This window comes from Dipodomys ordii, unplaced genomic scaffold, assembly GCF_000151885.1.
Source record: "Dipodomys ordii isolate 6190 unplaced genomic scaffold, Dord_2.0 Scaffold30, whole genome shotgun sequence".
NCBI lineage: Eukaryota > Metazoa > Chordata > Mammalia > Rodentia > Heteromyidae > Dipodomys > Dipodomys ordii.
In genome coordinates, this window is record NW_012267246.1 from 14948328 (window position 1) to 14964481 (window position 16154).

The following is a 16154-nucleotide window of genomic DNA, read 5'->3' on the forward strand; positions in this document are numbered from 1 at the left end:
AATAAGATAGAAGTGGGCACTAAATACTTCCTTAGTATTTAAAATATTATCCTCATTCCTAATGCTTAGAGATTATATATACACATATAAACACATATCTAACAAAAATGTATAAATATATCTGAATGAATAGCTATATTACATATTTGGTTGAAAATATACATAAACTTGAATCTGTATAGATTCAATCAAGTATTCTGGGTATGTAAAATTGGTATTCATTTAATTGAGGTAGCCTGAATGGGACTTGAATTCAGGGCCTAGGACCTGTCCCTTATAGCTCTTCTTCGCAAGATTCGCACTCTACCACTTGAGGTATAGCTTCACTTCCAGCTATTTTGGAGGTTATTTCAAATAAAAGTTTCATGAACTTTCTTGCTTCAGCTGGCTACAAACTATGATCCTCAGATCTCAGCCTCCTGGGAGCTAGGACTACAGATATGAGCTGCTAGTGCCCAGATTTTGTATATTATTTTAAATCAATGAACTAGAAAATTATAAGATAATACAGTCATAATCTTTTCTTCATTTTTCCTGTTTTTCTTTCACTAAAAAATCTCATTACCGTACATATATAACTGTAACTCCTCTATACATCACCTTGACAATAAAATTAAATTAAAAATATAATACAGACAACTGTGCCTAATAATGATGATAATAAAACTATGTTACTGGTTTCTTTTTTTAAAAAAAGGGAGGGATTTTTGTAGGGGAGGCAATTTAAGATCATGAGGACATTAGATATGTAATAAGATTATGGTGTATAGAACATGAAATCTCTAAACAGGAAAAAGTTATTGTAGAGACACAAACCCACACTGATTCTCAGTACCCAAGTTCTTGACCACATGTATGAAATAATTTCCTGAGAGCATGCTGTAAAGCACTAATTATTCAAGAAGAATAGAAAGTAGCCTGGACTCATAAAACAGGTCAAAACAGGTCAATACTTGGTGGAAAACAAACAGAAGACAGGGTATCATTAGAAAGAAGACATATCTGTTAACATCGGTTACACCTCTGTTTCAATATGTTAACATATATTTTATTAACTCATTAAACAGATGTTGGGGAAAATTCTGTGTGTGAGAAATTGAAGACTTAAATGCAAAAGCAAGAGTTCTATGAGAAATGTGCACTCAGCAATATTAACTCATCAAATTTCCTTGAACTCATGTTGCAGAAATAGGCCGAGGTTCTTCTGCTTCGCAGTTTAGTTGTATTCATACTAGTAGAACGGATAATATGTACAAAAAGCATTTTGACTTGATCTTAATGCTATTATTTTTATCAGCAACAAAACAAAACCACCTCGTAAACATAGATGAGTCCAGATTGGAGGATGTATCTCAAGTGGTAGAGCATAAACCATGAGAGAAAAGACAATGAGAATACAAGCCCTGGTTCAAGCTGTAGCACCAGCATAAATAAATACATAAAAACAAATAATAGATAGTGTTGAATAGTGTAAATGATTATGAATTATGAAGAAGAGTGCATGAATTTAGGTTCTGGCTTGTTATCATAATTTCCAGTAAAAGATTTTAGTTTTATGCCAAAATGAATTCTTGCATAATAACCATTCTCACTAGCAATCAATCTATCATTTCAAATACATAATGGGTAAATTTTCTCTACAAATAAAATATTTATGCAATTACATATTGTTAGTAACAATATTAGAACTACTTTCTAGAGCTTAGTTATTCTAAGTACATTTTAATGTGAATTTTCTGAATTTGTATTTTATTTTATGCAACACATGTATTTATACACATATATAAAGTAGCTGTGCAAACAAAACTAATTAAATTTTGAAAATACAACACATGTATACAAATGAATTATAGACTTAAGAAGCTTTCAGAATATTTTGTTCCACTAAGGATAATAGCAATATTACAACCACATATTATGTATTATTACACTCCTATTTGCATAGTAGTAAGATTATTTTAGAAATGAAACGACTTTGAAGTTGAAAATCCAGCAGTCACTCAAAACTTCCTCCCAGCTAATTGAGGGGCAAAATTGATCAAAGAATTATGTTTTCTTATAAGCTTGGGCAAAATATATTCATGAGACTCAATCTCAACCAGTGAGCATGATAGTATGTGCTTATGATCTCCAGTGATATGGAGAATTTGTAGCCCAAACTAGTAAAGGTATAAAGAAAAAACTCTACATTCAAATAACATGGAAAAAGAGACAAGAAGTGTGACTCAATTAATAGAATGCCTTCCTAACAGGTATGAGGACATGAGTTCAGAATCTGATCCCCCTGTCTCTGTCTCTGACTCTCTGTCTCTGTCTCTCTCTCCTCTCTCTCTCATCTCTCTCTGTCTTCTCTCTCTGTCTCTGTCTCTCTCTCTCTCTCACACACACACACACACACACACATATACACACACACACCTGAACAAGACCTCGACTAGGTATAGCTTCTTATCTACCAATTACGATGAAATGGTATGAAATGTAAGAATACTTTTTATAAAGTTATGAAACATGATTAGTACTGGATTAAAATTTGATATTTAGTATCACCAAAATTTTACTTTTCTTTCCAAGTGATTATTTGTCTTTGAGATCTTTGTTATAAATCACAAGTGTGATTATGTGTCTAATTTTGGTTTCATTTGTACATATTATAAAGCTAGTTAGAGTGTTTTGTTGATTTTCAATTGTATTTTTAATTAAACCATGCTCATTTATATTACATGAGCTGTGAGTCCTTGAAAATAGGTCATCAAAGTTGTCCTGTAGATTTTGTTGTTGTTTGTTTGAAAAGTTTGAATTATTCTTGGCATTTGTCTTTTTGATATAAAGCATGGAACCTCAGAAATTAATGAATGAGGCTCAATATTGATATCAAAAGGTGTAATCCATCATGGTTTCCATGACAGCCAGGTGGTGCTCTGTCAAACTTGCTAAAGGGCGACACGTGATGAATGGATGTGGAGATATTTTTCTTATCCTCTGTAATTGCCTTAAAAACAGCATTTGGTTTTTTGAATTATTGTAGAAGCCAAACAAATTCCTTCAAAGACTAAACATGAATTAAATACCAGTATAAATCCTAGCTGCTTATCCTTTAATAAGTGAATAAAAATCACCATGGATTCATGTTTTGAAATAACCTTATTTCTCCTCTTACACCCAGGAATTTTCTTAGTTATATTGCTAAATCTTCGGCACTTAGCTCATAAATTGTTTTTAGTCTGGTAAGCATTCCTAGTTGTCTACTCTAAGCCAAGCATGGAGCAACAACACTTGAAATATAATGACAATGAATACACAGGAGCTACTTCAAAGCAATAATCAAGCACAGAAAATCTTTTAATATAATAATCTGCAAAAGATGATAGGAATGTAGGCAAAGTATAGAAGGAACAAAACAAGAGAAGAAAAGACCCAGGACAGAATGCTTTTAGTAATCTTCAGTAAACATATGGGAGGAAAAAAGGCTTGAAATATGTCACCAGAGAGGTGACATTTGAGAAATTTAAGTCATTCAATTTTGTCTGAATGTCAATGAGGTGTCCCAGCAAGTGTCTTAAAGATCAGGTTGTGGTGACAGTGTGTGGAAAGCAATGATGGAAAAATAATGACAGCTTTGAGAGACAACTTTGCCATGAAATAATAGATCCTGCAAGATTTGAGGCATGAAGCAGGTTACCTTCACTCTATTTCAATTACCCATTGAGAATAACTGGTTCTATTTTTTAAACAAAGTCTGTATTATTGTTGGTTATTTCTCAAAATCGGTCGATTTGGAGAAAGTGATGAGGTTGACATTTGACTTGAGGTTAGGAGTACCATCAGACATCTCGGCAGGCACATCAAGGTGTTCTGATGCATGAATCAGGTGCTGAGAATTTTTTTGTGCATAGGGTCTATAAATGCAGCATTATATGTAGTAGTAGTCATCCTTCACATATAGATTTAAGTCAAAATATTCAGATTGGAATATCAATTTCTCAGTGACACCACATAGAGATCATGTAAGCTAGGGGCTGCTCCAAAGAGCAGCAGATGGTAATGTAACATCATCATCAATGCTGAGTCACCTAACCTTTCTATAGAGATGATAAAGAAATAAGACCCGTGAGAAGATGATTGGTATGGATGGATAGACACTCATCGAGAGAATGGTGCATGTAAGAAGAGAATATTATGAGGCTCTTCAAATAAATTCATTAATTAATATAAATTAATTTAATGATGGCTATAGAATTCTGGGAAAATGAAACAAAATCAAAGATTATAGGTAGGCTTAGAATAATTTAAAATCAAATGTGAATGAAGAAGGTACATAGTACCAGAGGATAGCTAAGATATTAATACTGGATTGATGTGTATATTCCACTTGTTTCCTCAAATTCTGTAGCACTGGCTTGATGATATACTTCATTTGATTTCTCAAACTTCTAGGTCATATATAAATATGTCAGTATATGAATGGTATCTTTATCAGGGCAGAAAGGATCATGTATGTGATACTATGGAAATCAGCCAATGACTTAATTCTGTTTGTGAGCTTCCTCAAGAAATATCAGTATCTTAGTTCTCCCATTGTTTTTCCATCTTATTTAAGCAAAAAAAATCTTTCTTCTTAATTGGTTTCAGATTTAATATTAGAGCTTTCAAAAATATTGTTCTTTAAAATAACCCTATTTCCCCTTTTTAATATCATTTCTAAGCAGTATCTTTTATTAAAGCTATTTGTGAGAACAGTATCACAAAGAGGACTTAGTTGGAACATTAATATTTATACCTGTTATGTATACAAAGAGAGTCAAACAACCTTCAATTTCATTGTAAGGCAGTATTTGGGTAAAGCCTAGAAATCAAAGTTAGCACATATTATACAATTTCAATTCTACAATACTTGCCTTTAATTTGTAGATATAAATGTAATTAATTTCTATAGTGATGTGCATGAATTTCCAACTATTTCATTAATATTCATTTCATTAATATTTATTGCATTTGAACATGTATTAAATTATGTGATGCCATTTGCTCACATAGTAGTCTAAATATGAGTTTTGAAATATAAATCTTCAATTGCTTAACATTTTCCTATAAAAATATTCCTGTTGTTATAATGTTCTTAAGATGCTTAACCCATAATAATAAGAGCTTAAATAATCTAATGATTTCCCAATAGAGAATTCTAGGGAATAGAGAGGCAGATGGAATTATAGAATTGTTTGCTTTCTTTTGAGTTGCCATTCTAAACCATAGCTTTGAAAACCAGCTCAGCAGTCGCATGTAGGATGAAGAGAAAGGCACTCATCCCCATCCTCTTGCTATGTTTCTGTTACTTAGCAAAAGCTGACCTGGAACTTGCAGTCCTCCTGTATTGACCTCTCCAGTGTGGTGATTTAGGACATGAATCAGCAGACCTAGCCAAACCTTTCATCCCTCCCAAGTGCTGAAATTGGAGGCATGTATCACCATACCTAGCCAAACCTTTCATTTCTGTTTAGTAAGTTTCAAAGCATGTTTTGTTCGTGAGGCTATTAGAATTTCTGATATAGGTCGCTAAATATATACAAACCTGGTATCACTTTTAATCTGAGTGAGCAAATTAGAGTACCTTCCTGTAATCTCTAATGCTGAGGATGAATTGTTGGGATAAAGTATAAAAATGTATTTTATTTAGGAAAGGAAGATTAGGGATTTTTTTAAAATTCTACATGTGTTACATTTGAGGTTATTCTGAAGCTATAGATTTAAAGGTTCTGTTTTTTAAAAATGCTGTTTTCCCCTACTATATTAAATTACTGTAGAAGCAAAATGTCTCTGCAGGGACTACTGTGTAGGTTTTCATAACATAAGCTCAAACAGAAAATATCCCAAGTATAAATTTTCAATGCAAAGATTGTTTGTTGTAATAAAAAATGCTAGTTGGAGCTACTCATGGGAGATGATAGTATATTAAAAACCAAGCCTCTGCTTTGAAAAGGAAATATTGCAGGTATGCATTTTCTTCATAAATATATAATTAAACCATTGTATCCATTTACTGAAATTGGAGATGGTATTGTGACTATATTTTCTCTTGTCCAGAGAAAATTGATTTATTGTGTTTTTTAATCTATTGCACAAAAACAGTTTCAAAAGGCCTGTCTTTTGCTTCTCTTTTCCTTTTTAATACTCAATGTTGCAGAATGTTAAATTCTCAAAATTTGACTCACTTTTTAAAAAGAAGTTGATCCTTTCCATATATATTTATTTAAGGTCTCAGTATATTTAAGAAGTCATTTCATCTGAACATAAGAAAAACAGAAAGACTATTAGTATACAAGCATCCATTTTCTCCATTCATATATTCAAAATAATGTATTTTCAATGTTCTTTGTAACACAGAATTAATGTAATCATAATATAAATCACAACAGGACTTTATGATAGCTGTAAATATATGCGACTATAAATAATATGACAATTTTTAAGATGCAATAAACATTTCAGAAGGTTTTCACATCTAGTTCAGAAACAGAAACCTCATTCCATAATGTCATATTTTTGGTGATAATTGAATTTTCTATATTCCAAAAAAAAGTCTTGTTACTTTTAAGGGTATATCAAGAACTTGAAAGTGAATTTCTGTGTTGATTTCTGCATTTTTCTCCATCATTTGAATTAGATACTAACTTTACATATCATTCTTGAAAAAATGCCATTTTCCTTTTTTTCAACTTTTACCTTAAAAATAACTTTAATACACAGTTTCTTTATATATATATAATTGTAAAGGAGAGGTTACAGTTACATAAATTAGGTAACTAGTACATTTCTTTTTAAACAATATCACTCCTTCCCTTGCTCTCTTTGTTTTTCCCTTCCCACCCACACATTTATAAATCATTTTCAATATAATATTTATTATCATTGCTGCATTTGTTCACCCTTTGCCCCACCCTTTCTCTGTACCACTCTTACCCTCCCTCAAAAAGATAAACTGACACACAAGACAAAAGGTAAAGAAAACAAAAACAGCAACAAAGAAATAAAAAAGCTTCTTTTTCCATTTCTTGGAGCTCATTTTGGTAAATACTATTTTATATGGCCTTATACAAATAGCTCTTGAGCCTTAGTGATCCTCTCCTAAAAATATCCTCCTTTGGTCTCACTGTGTGAAAGCCTAGAGACCTGTGTAACTTATCATGTCCTAGTGTATTTTTTTGTTTTTGTACCACCCAGTGTGTTTACTTGTAGATTTATAAGCATGTTCTAGTGAAACGATGCAATCTATATTTCTTTGGGTCTGGTTTACTTTGCTTAGTATAATTCAAACTCTATTACAAAGTCATATTAATAAAATCAACTTAGTATTTACACAAAATAGGCCTCAGTACCAATGAAACAGAATAGAAGACTCAGAAATTAACCCACAGATATATAACTAACTAATATTTGATAAGAGAACCAGGCGGAAGGTGGGGGGAGGGCAGGGGGAGATAGGAAGGGATGGTACGGGGAAACAAAGGAGGAGGCAACAATGCTTGATAAGAAATGTACTCATTACATATCTTATGTAATTGTAATCCATCTGTACAATATTTCCACAATATTTTTTTAAAATGAGAGAGAGCCAAAAAACACAACTTGGAAGGATGACCGCACTTCAGCAAATGGTAGAATGGTAAAATTGCCTGTACACATGCAGAAATCTGAAGAACAGAATCAATTCAAAATGGTTCAAAGGCCAGTAAGGCTAGATGCCATGAAAATATTCACTAAGGTAGAGGAAACCCTCCAGCTCCTAGGCATGAGTTAAAACTCCCTAAGATCCAGAATCACAACAAATCGAAGAAACTGAATAAATAGGATTGCATCAAATTGAAAACCTTCTGCATGGCAAAAGACATAGCTAGCAAGACAAAGCCCACAGAATGGAAGATTTTTACCAGCTATGCCCCAGACAAAAGCCTCATCTAAATTATTCCTAGACTTCAAAAATGAGCCCTCAAAGAATCAATAACCAAAATAATAAATGGACTAATGACTTAAAGGGAGAGTTCTCAGAAGTAAAAACGTCCAATTGACACATAAAGAAATGGAAACATGGTTTTGTCATTTGCCCTTTTTTCTCCTATGACACTTCTTTTTTATATTGTTGTAGCTTTTACTTGTATGTAAGTTTATCTGTTTTGAGGAGGATGAGGAGAAGCACAGAAATGGTGGGACAAAGGGTGCACAAGTCAATGATACTCACTAGACACTATGCTGAAAATGAACCATACAATTTGTAGGAAGAGGATCCAGAGGGAAAAGCTAGGAGAAAATGATGGAAGAGGTGATACTGTACAAAAAGAAATGTATTTATTACCTGACTTATGTAACTGTAACCTCTCCATCACTTTTACAATATAAATAATTAAATAATAAATAAATAGAAATGTTCAACATCTCTGGTCATAAAAGAAATGCAAAGCAAAACATTGAGATTCCACCCCACCACAGTCAGAATGGCTATTATCAAGAAAACTAACAATAACAAATGTTGATGGTGATGTGGCCAAAAGGAAAATCTATTCTGCTGGTGGGAATGTAAACTTCTTAAAACACTCTGGAAAGCAGTATGTAGGCTCCTCAAAAGACTAAATACAAAGATTCCCTATGACCCAGCAATTCCACCCCTGGGCATTTATCCAAAATAGCACCAACAAAGCCACACTAAAGCTACCAGCACAACCATGTTAATTTCAGCATTGTTTACCATAGCTAAAATAGGAAATCATTCCACACACAATGGAGTTCTACTTCTCCATCAGAAAGTATGATGTTCTACCATTCATAAGGAAATGGGAAAAAATACCATTTTCAAAGTGCTATAGAGTTACACAGACGAATAGCAGAACTGTCTATACATAGGAGATTAACAAAACAGTAAGGCCCAATATCCCTTCAAACATTACTGTTGAAAGTACTTTCTAGATAATAAAAATATTTAACTGTTGTAAGTACTGTCTACTTATTTAAAAATTTTAATATGTCACAACATGCCAGAAAATTTCTGGGAAATCTTTTTGTAAGCTGTTATGATAAATTTCCATCTGGATACTTAAGACTTGAAGATAGTCCTACTATTCTCCTCAACGATTAGAATCAAAGAGGTTCCTATATGTGAAAAGGCACAACTAAATACATACTATGCTAAAACCAATGAATAGTACAGGTTATCAGTGTACCTAATCTTCTTGTACAAATGTACACATATTCATATTTGAGGAGGTATATATTTTATCTTTAACTACATCTATTTATTATTTATAGACACATAAACTTAAAGACATCAGCAAAATTTGTGTTAAAAGATTATGATAAACAATATTTATTTTACTATTTTAAAATATGTATCATGTATAGTTTATCTATATATACACAAATGTTTATATATCTATAGATGGATACACACACATGAACACTCACACACACACACATACACACACACATATATATATATATACACACATCTATATCTCTACATTTCTACATCTGTTTTTTCTGAGGAGCTCCAAATTATAATGATGATGCTATTGTTTATTTTACTAAAACTTAGTCCTGCTGTTGGTGTAACGGAAAATACACAAATCCCAGGCTTTTGGGGGTAATGGTGTTTTATCACTAGATAAATAAAAAGGAATCCTATTGACTAAAATAGTTGAAGGCTCTATATCGGAGTTCAGGAGCTCTATATCAGTTCAGGAGTGGAGCAAACACAGCTCAGAACCACCATATGTTTGCATGTTATCTAGATTTCCTTCACAGTAGAACATATGACAGCTGTTGCTGGAATCATATCTGTACAGAATTTTTGAATTCAAAACAGGCCTTCTCCTGGTGACTTTCACCAAAATAATAATGGTGTTGATTTCTAGAAAGTCCCCAGCAAAACTAACCTCCACCTCATGGTCTTAGATGCTTTCAGACTCTGGTTTGAAACATTCTTTTTGATCAGAGATATAACTATGGTTATTGTGGACTGGGTTTTTACCAAAACCAGTCACTGAAGGAAACAGATGAAATTTACCCTGTATAAGCCAGAAGACACACACACACACACACACACACACACACACACACACATACACACACACACACACACTATATATATATATATATATATATATATATTTCAGTGATGAAGTTGTGGTCCTCTCATCTTTAATTTGTAGCTACTATAAAAAAGTGAGTTTCAGAGATGCAGAAGTGTTGAGAAAACAACCCTTAAATCTGCTCTGATTATAAGCCATATAATTGTCCACAAAGGAATAAGAACAAGACTGTTGGAAAATCCAAAGCTATTGCTAATAACACAGTCATTTCTGATTGCAGATTGCAAGTACTTTGATAAATCTAGTTATTAAATCCACTTGAAATGGATCAGGAGATGGAATTTTTTAAGTAAACTACATTATGAAAAGTATTCATAAAATGAGTGTGATTCATTGCAATTCTCAAGGCTTCTCTACATTTTATGAAGTATGAATTGGATTTAAGCAGGGTTAAAATCACCACTCTGTATTTATTAAGCAAATGTCTCTGTGTGACTTTTAGTAGACAACTGTGCATATTCACCCTGAGATTCAGAGTCCTCCTTGATATATCACCTTATAATGCCACTACAAATTGATTGGATTTGACAGATGAGAAAAACCTATTTGCCAACCTGGATCTCAAAAGCTCATCAGTTACCACACTCCACCTTTAAAAAGGTGGGTGACCCTTAGATTCTTGAGGAATCACTGATTAAAGACCCCTCACTAAGGTGAGGAGCTACAGAAGCACAAGTACTAACTGAGCAATATAATAACTGTTTCTTCGGTAGTAGCTCTTACTCAAAATATGAAGGCTGTTAGAAAAACAAAGTATTTTAAGACCATCTTCTTTCAAAAGCTAATATGCTTATTGAGGATGGAAATGTTTCACATATACTGTTCATTCCATTGATTCATTCCATTGATTACCCAAGGATTTTACATTATTTGTTCTTTCTGACATTGGTTTGGATTTTAGGCATGATCCCTAATTCACAATGTAATGAAATAAGCACAAGACATTGAAACACTGCGCATTCTAAGTACATTCCAACTTGTCTGGCTGCATGCATTCATATTTCCATTTGACTTTTCTTCTTCCAGTCTGAGACACATTTGTGAATATTTGAATGTGGCATGATTCTTAGTGATTTGTCTTGAAGTCCTGATCGAGTTATAAGCTTATAAGAGCTTCGTGGTTTGGATCCATTGCATTCCTAGAGTAAAAATCCCTCACATCAGCTTAGAAGAAGGAAATGTTTATGTTAGCTCCCAGCTTTGGGAGATTTCTGTCATGAACAGCTAACTCCATTGCTTTTGAGGCATGGAGTGCAGGGCAGAGCAGGAGCATCTTAATTGAGGGGGGGAGAGTGAATGGAAAGAGGAGGCCCCCAAATAACCTTTGAAGACACAGGCCTAGTACAGATGTCACTGGGCCCTAGATCAAGGGTCTACCACCTCCTGATAAAGCATGGGAAAAAGACTACACCTTTAGTACATTTATTCTTGAAGAACATTCCAGAACCCAAACCATAGTACATTGTGAAGCTTGATTTATTTTTATGTGTATGGTCCAAAACCAAGAAAAGGTTTTAGCATTGGTTTATCCTTTGAGTACATGTTTTATTTTTTTAATTGTGAAAATACTGTACAGAGGGGTTACAATTACATGAGCAAGGTAATGAGTGTATTTCTTTTTTATTTTTTTATTCTGAAAATACTGTACAGAGGGGTTACAATTACATGGGCAAGATAATGAGTCCATTCCTTATCAAGCATTGTTGCCTCCTCCTTTGTTTCCCCTTCCCATCCCTTCCCATCTCCAGGTCGCCCAACCCCTCCCCCACCGCCCCTTCCTCCCCCCTCTCCTGCACCAAAGTTGTAAAGTTCATTTTTCGACATAACGTCATATATATCTCATTCTTGCAGTGGGTCCACCTGTATCCCTATTTAAACAATTTGTTTTTTTCCCTTACCCTCCCTGAATTATACCAACATCAAATACAGTGAAAACAGGAGTTATATGTGAGGAAGGGACATACAAAGCAACAAAGAAATCATCTTATAAATAGGTTAGAAACAATAGCAAGATAGAAAAACCATTTGAATCCCTATCTTGGGGTTCATTTCGCCTAACTCAACTTACCTGACCTTTTCTGCTTGTCTCAGACATATACTAGTTATTGCAAATAAGGGAAAACATGGGACCTATGTTTCTTTGGGCTGGGCTTATTTCAATTAATATAATTTTTTCCAAGTCTTTCCATTTCCTAACAAATGGAGCAATGTCATTCTTTTTGATGGAGGCATAGAATTCCATTGTGTATATATACCACATTTTCTTGATCCATTCATCTACTGAGGGGCATCTGGGTTGGTTCCATATCTTAGCTATGGTAAATAATGCTGCAATAAACATAGTTGTGCTGGTAGCTTTAGTATGGTCTTGTTTGTGATCATTTGGTAAATGCCCAAAAGTGGGATTGCTGGGTCATAAGGTAGCTCTATGTGGAGTCTTTTGAGGACCTCCATACTACTTTCCAAAGTGGTCGAACAAGTTTACACTCTCACCAACAATGCAGTAGGGTTCCCTTTTTTCCACATCCCCTCCAGCATCTGTGGTTATCAGAATTCTTGATTATAGTCATTCTAACTGGGTGAGGCAGTATCTCAGTAAATGGTGCTGGAAAACTTGGTTAATCACTTGTAGAAAACTAAATCTAGATCCTTATATATCACCCTGCATCAGAATCAACTCCAAACAGATCAAAGACTCCAGAGTTAAAGCAGACACCCTGAAAGCATTACAGGACAGAATAGGAGAAACCCTAGGTCTCCTTGTCACAGGCAGAAATTTTCTTAATAGAGACTCTGAAACACAACAAATCAAAAAAAATTGGATAAATGGGATTGCATGAAATTGCAGAGCTTCTGCATGCCAAAGGACATAGCTAGCAAAATCAATAGAAAGCCCATGGTTTGGGAGAATATCTTCACTAGCCATACAACGAACAAGGCTCTTATATCTAAAATATACCTGGAACTCAAAAAATTAAATCCCCCCAACAACAAATCCTCAAAGGGACAAATGCCCAATAAATAAGTGGGCTAAAGACTTACAGAGAAACTTCTCTGAAGAGGAAAGAATGGCCAATAGACACATTCAGAAATGCTCAACCTTCCTAGTCATAAAAGAAATGCTAATCAAAACAACATTGAGATACCACCTCACCACAGTTAGAATGGCTGTAATCAAGAACTTTAATAACAACAGAGTATATGTTTTATGTTAGGTATTCACATTCAATATTCACATGAATGTTTCTTACAAATTCATAGGTCAAAAGAGAAAATATGTATATTTAGGAACCTAAAGAAATTTAGTCAAAATTAGTTTCAATTTTTACTGATAAGCTTGATATAGAAAGAATAAAGGATTAGAGACGTGTGGTATATAAATAATTTTAAAGATGCAAATGCATAGAAGACAAACATAAAATACATGAACCATAAGAAGCCTCCATAAATACATTCAGTGGCAACTCCCAAAAGTCAATGAATGTATAGGCCATATAAACATTTATCTGACCCAAGGAAATGGTATAATTTCATAGTAATGGAAAGGAAAGATGGAGCTTGTGATTCCTTTCTTTTTCTTTTATTACCTATTTCCCCAGCCAAGGTATAGGAAGAAGACACACATTTTCTTACCAAAATTGTTCAGCCTTCATTTCATTTTGATGTTTTAGATTCTATAAGGAAAAGGAATCTCTGATTTCTGGGACATTTCCTGATTTTAGGGATTCAGTTAGGAAATCAAACTGTGTGACTCTAATTTTAATTTGTCTTTAAAAATGTCATTATTATGCCAAGACTTTATGGTTTACATTTCATTCGTGTGCCATGAAATAGCTTATTCCTTTAACTGATAGCTTAAATTAACCAAATATTATTAGATACTAAAATCCAAGTTTATGTACAATATGTGTGTGTGTGAGAGTGTGTGTGTGTGTGTGTTTGTGCACGCTAGTCTTGGGGTTTGAGGTCAGGGCTTGGAAACTGCCCTTGAGGTTTTTTTCTCAAGACTAGTGCTCTAACACTTGAGCCACAGCTCCACGTCTGGTGCTTTGGTGGTAATGGGAGATAAGAGTGTTATGGGCTTGGTCTGGCCTCGCAAGTAGCTAGGATTATATGTTTGAGCTACCTGTGCCAAATTTGTGTACCTTTTATATAGTAATTAGGAAAATTGAATTAAAAAGACCTTACTCTCAAAATAATTTGTGTCATTATATCCAAGAAATCTACACAAATTCAAATATACCATTGAGAGAATTTGAATAAACATAAGAATCTGGGCTTACTGGCACATCCAGTTTCACAAAGAATTATTTGGGGATGAATTGAAGTACAGTGAGTGCAGTAGTAGAGGGTTTGTCTAGTATGTACAAGGTTTTGGGATCAATTCCCAGCACCAAGAATAAAAACAAATCCATCTAAACAAATCACCTAATTAAGAATAATGATAAATACCTCCAAAGTAGTCTATTTTTAAATGTAGAGAGCAATTATCATTTTAGTGTTTTTTCAACTGTGTTGTCTCCATACTTATGCTCATTCTTTATTTTGTGTTTAAAATAAGTATTTTGGGCATTCCAAATGCCCAAGTGGATGGAAGGAATGGAGCTAAAAGAGATCGAGTAATTATTGTACCTACTTGGAGTGATAGATATTCCTGGCTAATCCGTGCTAATGAATATATGAGGACAAGGTTTGCAGATGGATGGACATGCCAGAGTGGATATACTAAAGAATTGAGTATGTCAGACCAAATGGCAAATGCATGAAACAGAACTGATGAGAAGTTTAGTAAGCAAACATTTTTTAAGTGTAATTTTATGTCAGATGGCTTGAGGAACTAATAAAAAAGTACTATAAGGTAAAAAAAAACAAAAGAAGTTATTGCAATTCTATAACAATATAGACTTTATTGAACATCTTCAGGTCACATTTAAACTTTCAGTCAAATAGGAGAACTAACTTTCATCTATATTACCTACCCATGCACAATGGAGAACAATCATGGATTATTATAAATAAAAGGTGACAGAACATAAGAGACATAGAATTCATATGTTCATCAGAGAAAATGCAAATTATATTAGTTTAATAACATCATGGTAAAATATAATGTTTTAGTATAGATACTCTCCCAGATTAAAAACATGTGAATAGAAAATAAATAATAGAATTCCGGGAAGATGGCGGAGCAGAAGCTGGAATCTGAACAAGCTCTCCCATAGAAAGCAGTTTTAGAGTTCCAGTGAACAGTCCTAAGCCAGAGAATCACACCAAGTGTGCCATCACAGGACAGAGAGTAAGACAAGAGAGGGGAAGCCAAGGCAAAAAGACACATCTGAGCGCCTGCCAGCAGCCGCCGCAGGGTCGCGGCGGAGAATGTAGCCGGGGCCATAACTGAGCGCTCACAGAGAGAGGCCGGGACGAAGGAGCCAGAAGCAGCAGGCGAGCGGATTTTACTCAACACCAGCAAGAACCGACAAGGAGCGGACATCTTCACCCTGCAGTGTGCAGACCAGAGACGACCCAGGATCCAAAGACTCGGCGTGAGTAGAAGCCCGACGTCCTCACTCCTTCTCAGGGAGCAGAGGAGGGAAGGCCACCCCTCCCCCCCCCAGCACCAGTGATCTCCATCTTGGATACCGACAAAGCTCAGAGGAGCTGCCAGCTCCAACCCAGGCCTTGGAATAAAACGAGTCATTTAGCAGGTCACAAGAACTTAACGGCGAAATGACCTGCCAGACTCAGCTCCATCCAGGGAAAAGTAACCCAGCTCACGCGCCAGCCATTGGAGTGGCTTTCCTCACTGGGTAACCAGAGCCAGAGGCTGCCCCTCCCTCTAGCAGCCTCCACAATCAATTGAAAATCAGAAACCCTGAGAACGGCTCCAGGCTGGGCTCTGTGAGTTTTTTTCACAAAACAACCCCAGGAAAAAGCTACTGATTGGTGAAAGGCCTCAACTCTACCCAGAACCTAGCCTCACCACTGCATCCCCCTCTTTTGTGATTCTCAAAGCAGATC

At 34.7% G+C, this 16154-nt stretch overlaps 1 protein-coding gene across 1 annotated transcript in view; it reads left to right on the plus strand.

The window, feature by feature from the left end:
- The window catches only part of Naaladl2 (N-acetylated alpha-linked acidic dipeptidase-like 2), a 902864-nt gene that overhangs the window by 737940 nt on the left and 148770 nt on the right, over nt 1-16154 (plus strand). The gene's annotated exons all lie outside the window — the stretch shown is intronic.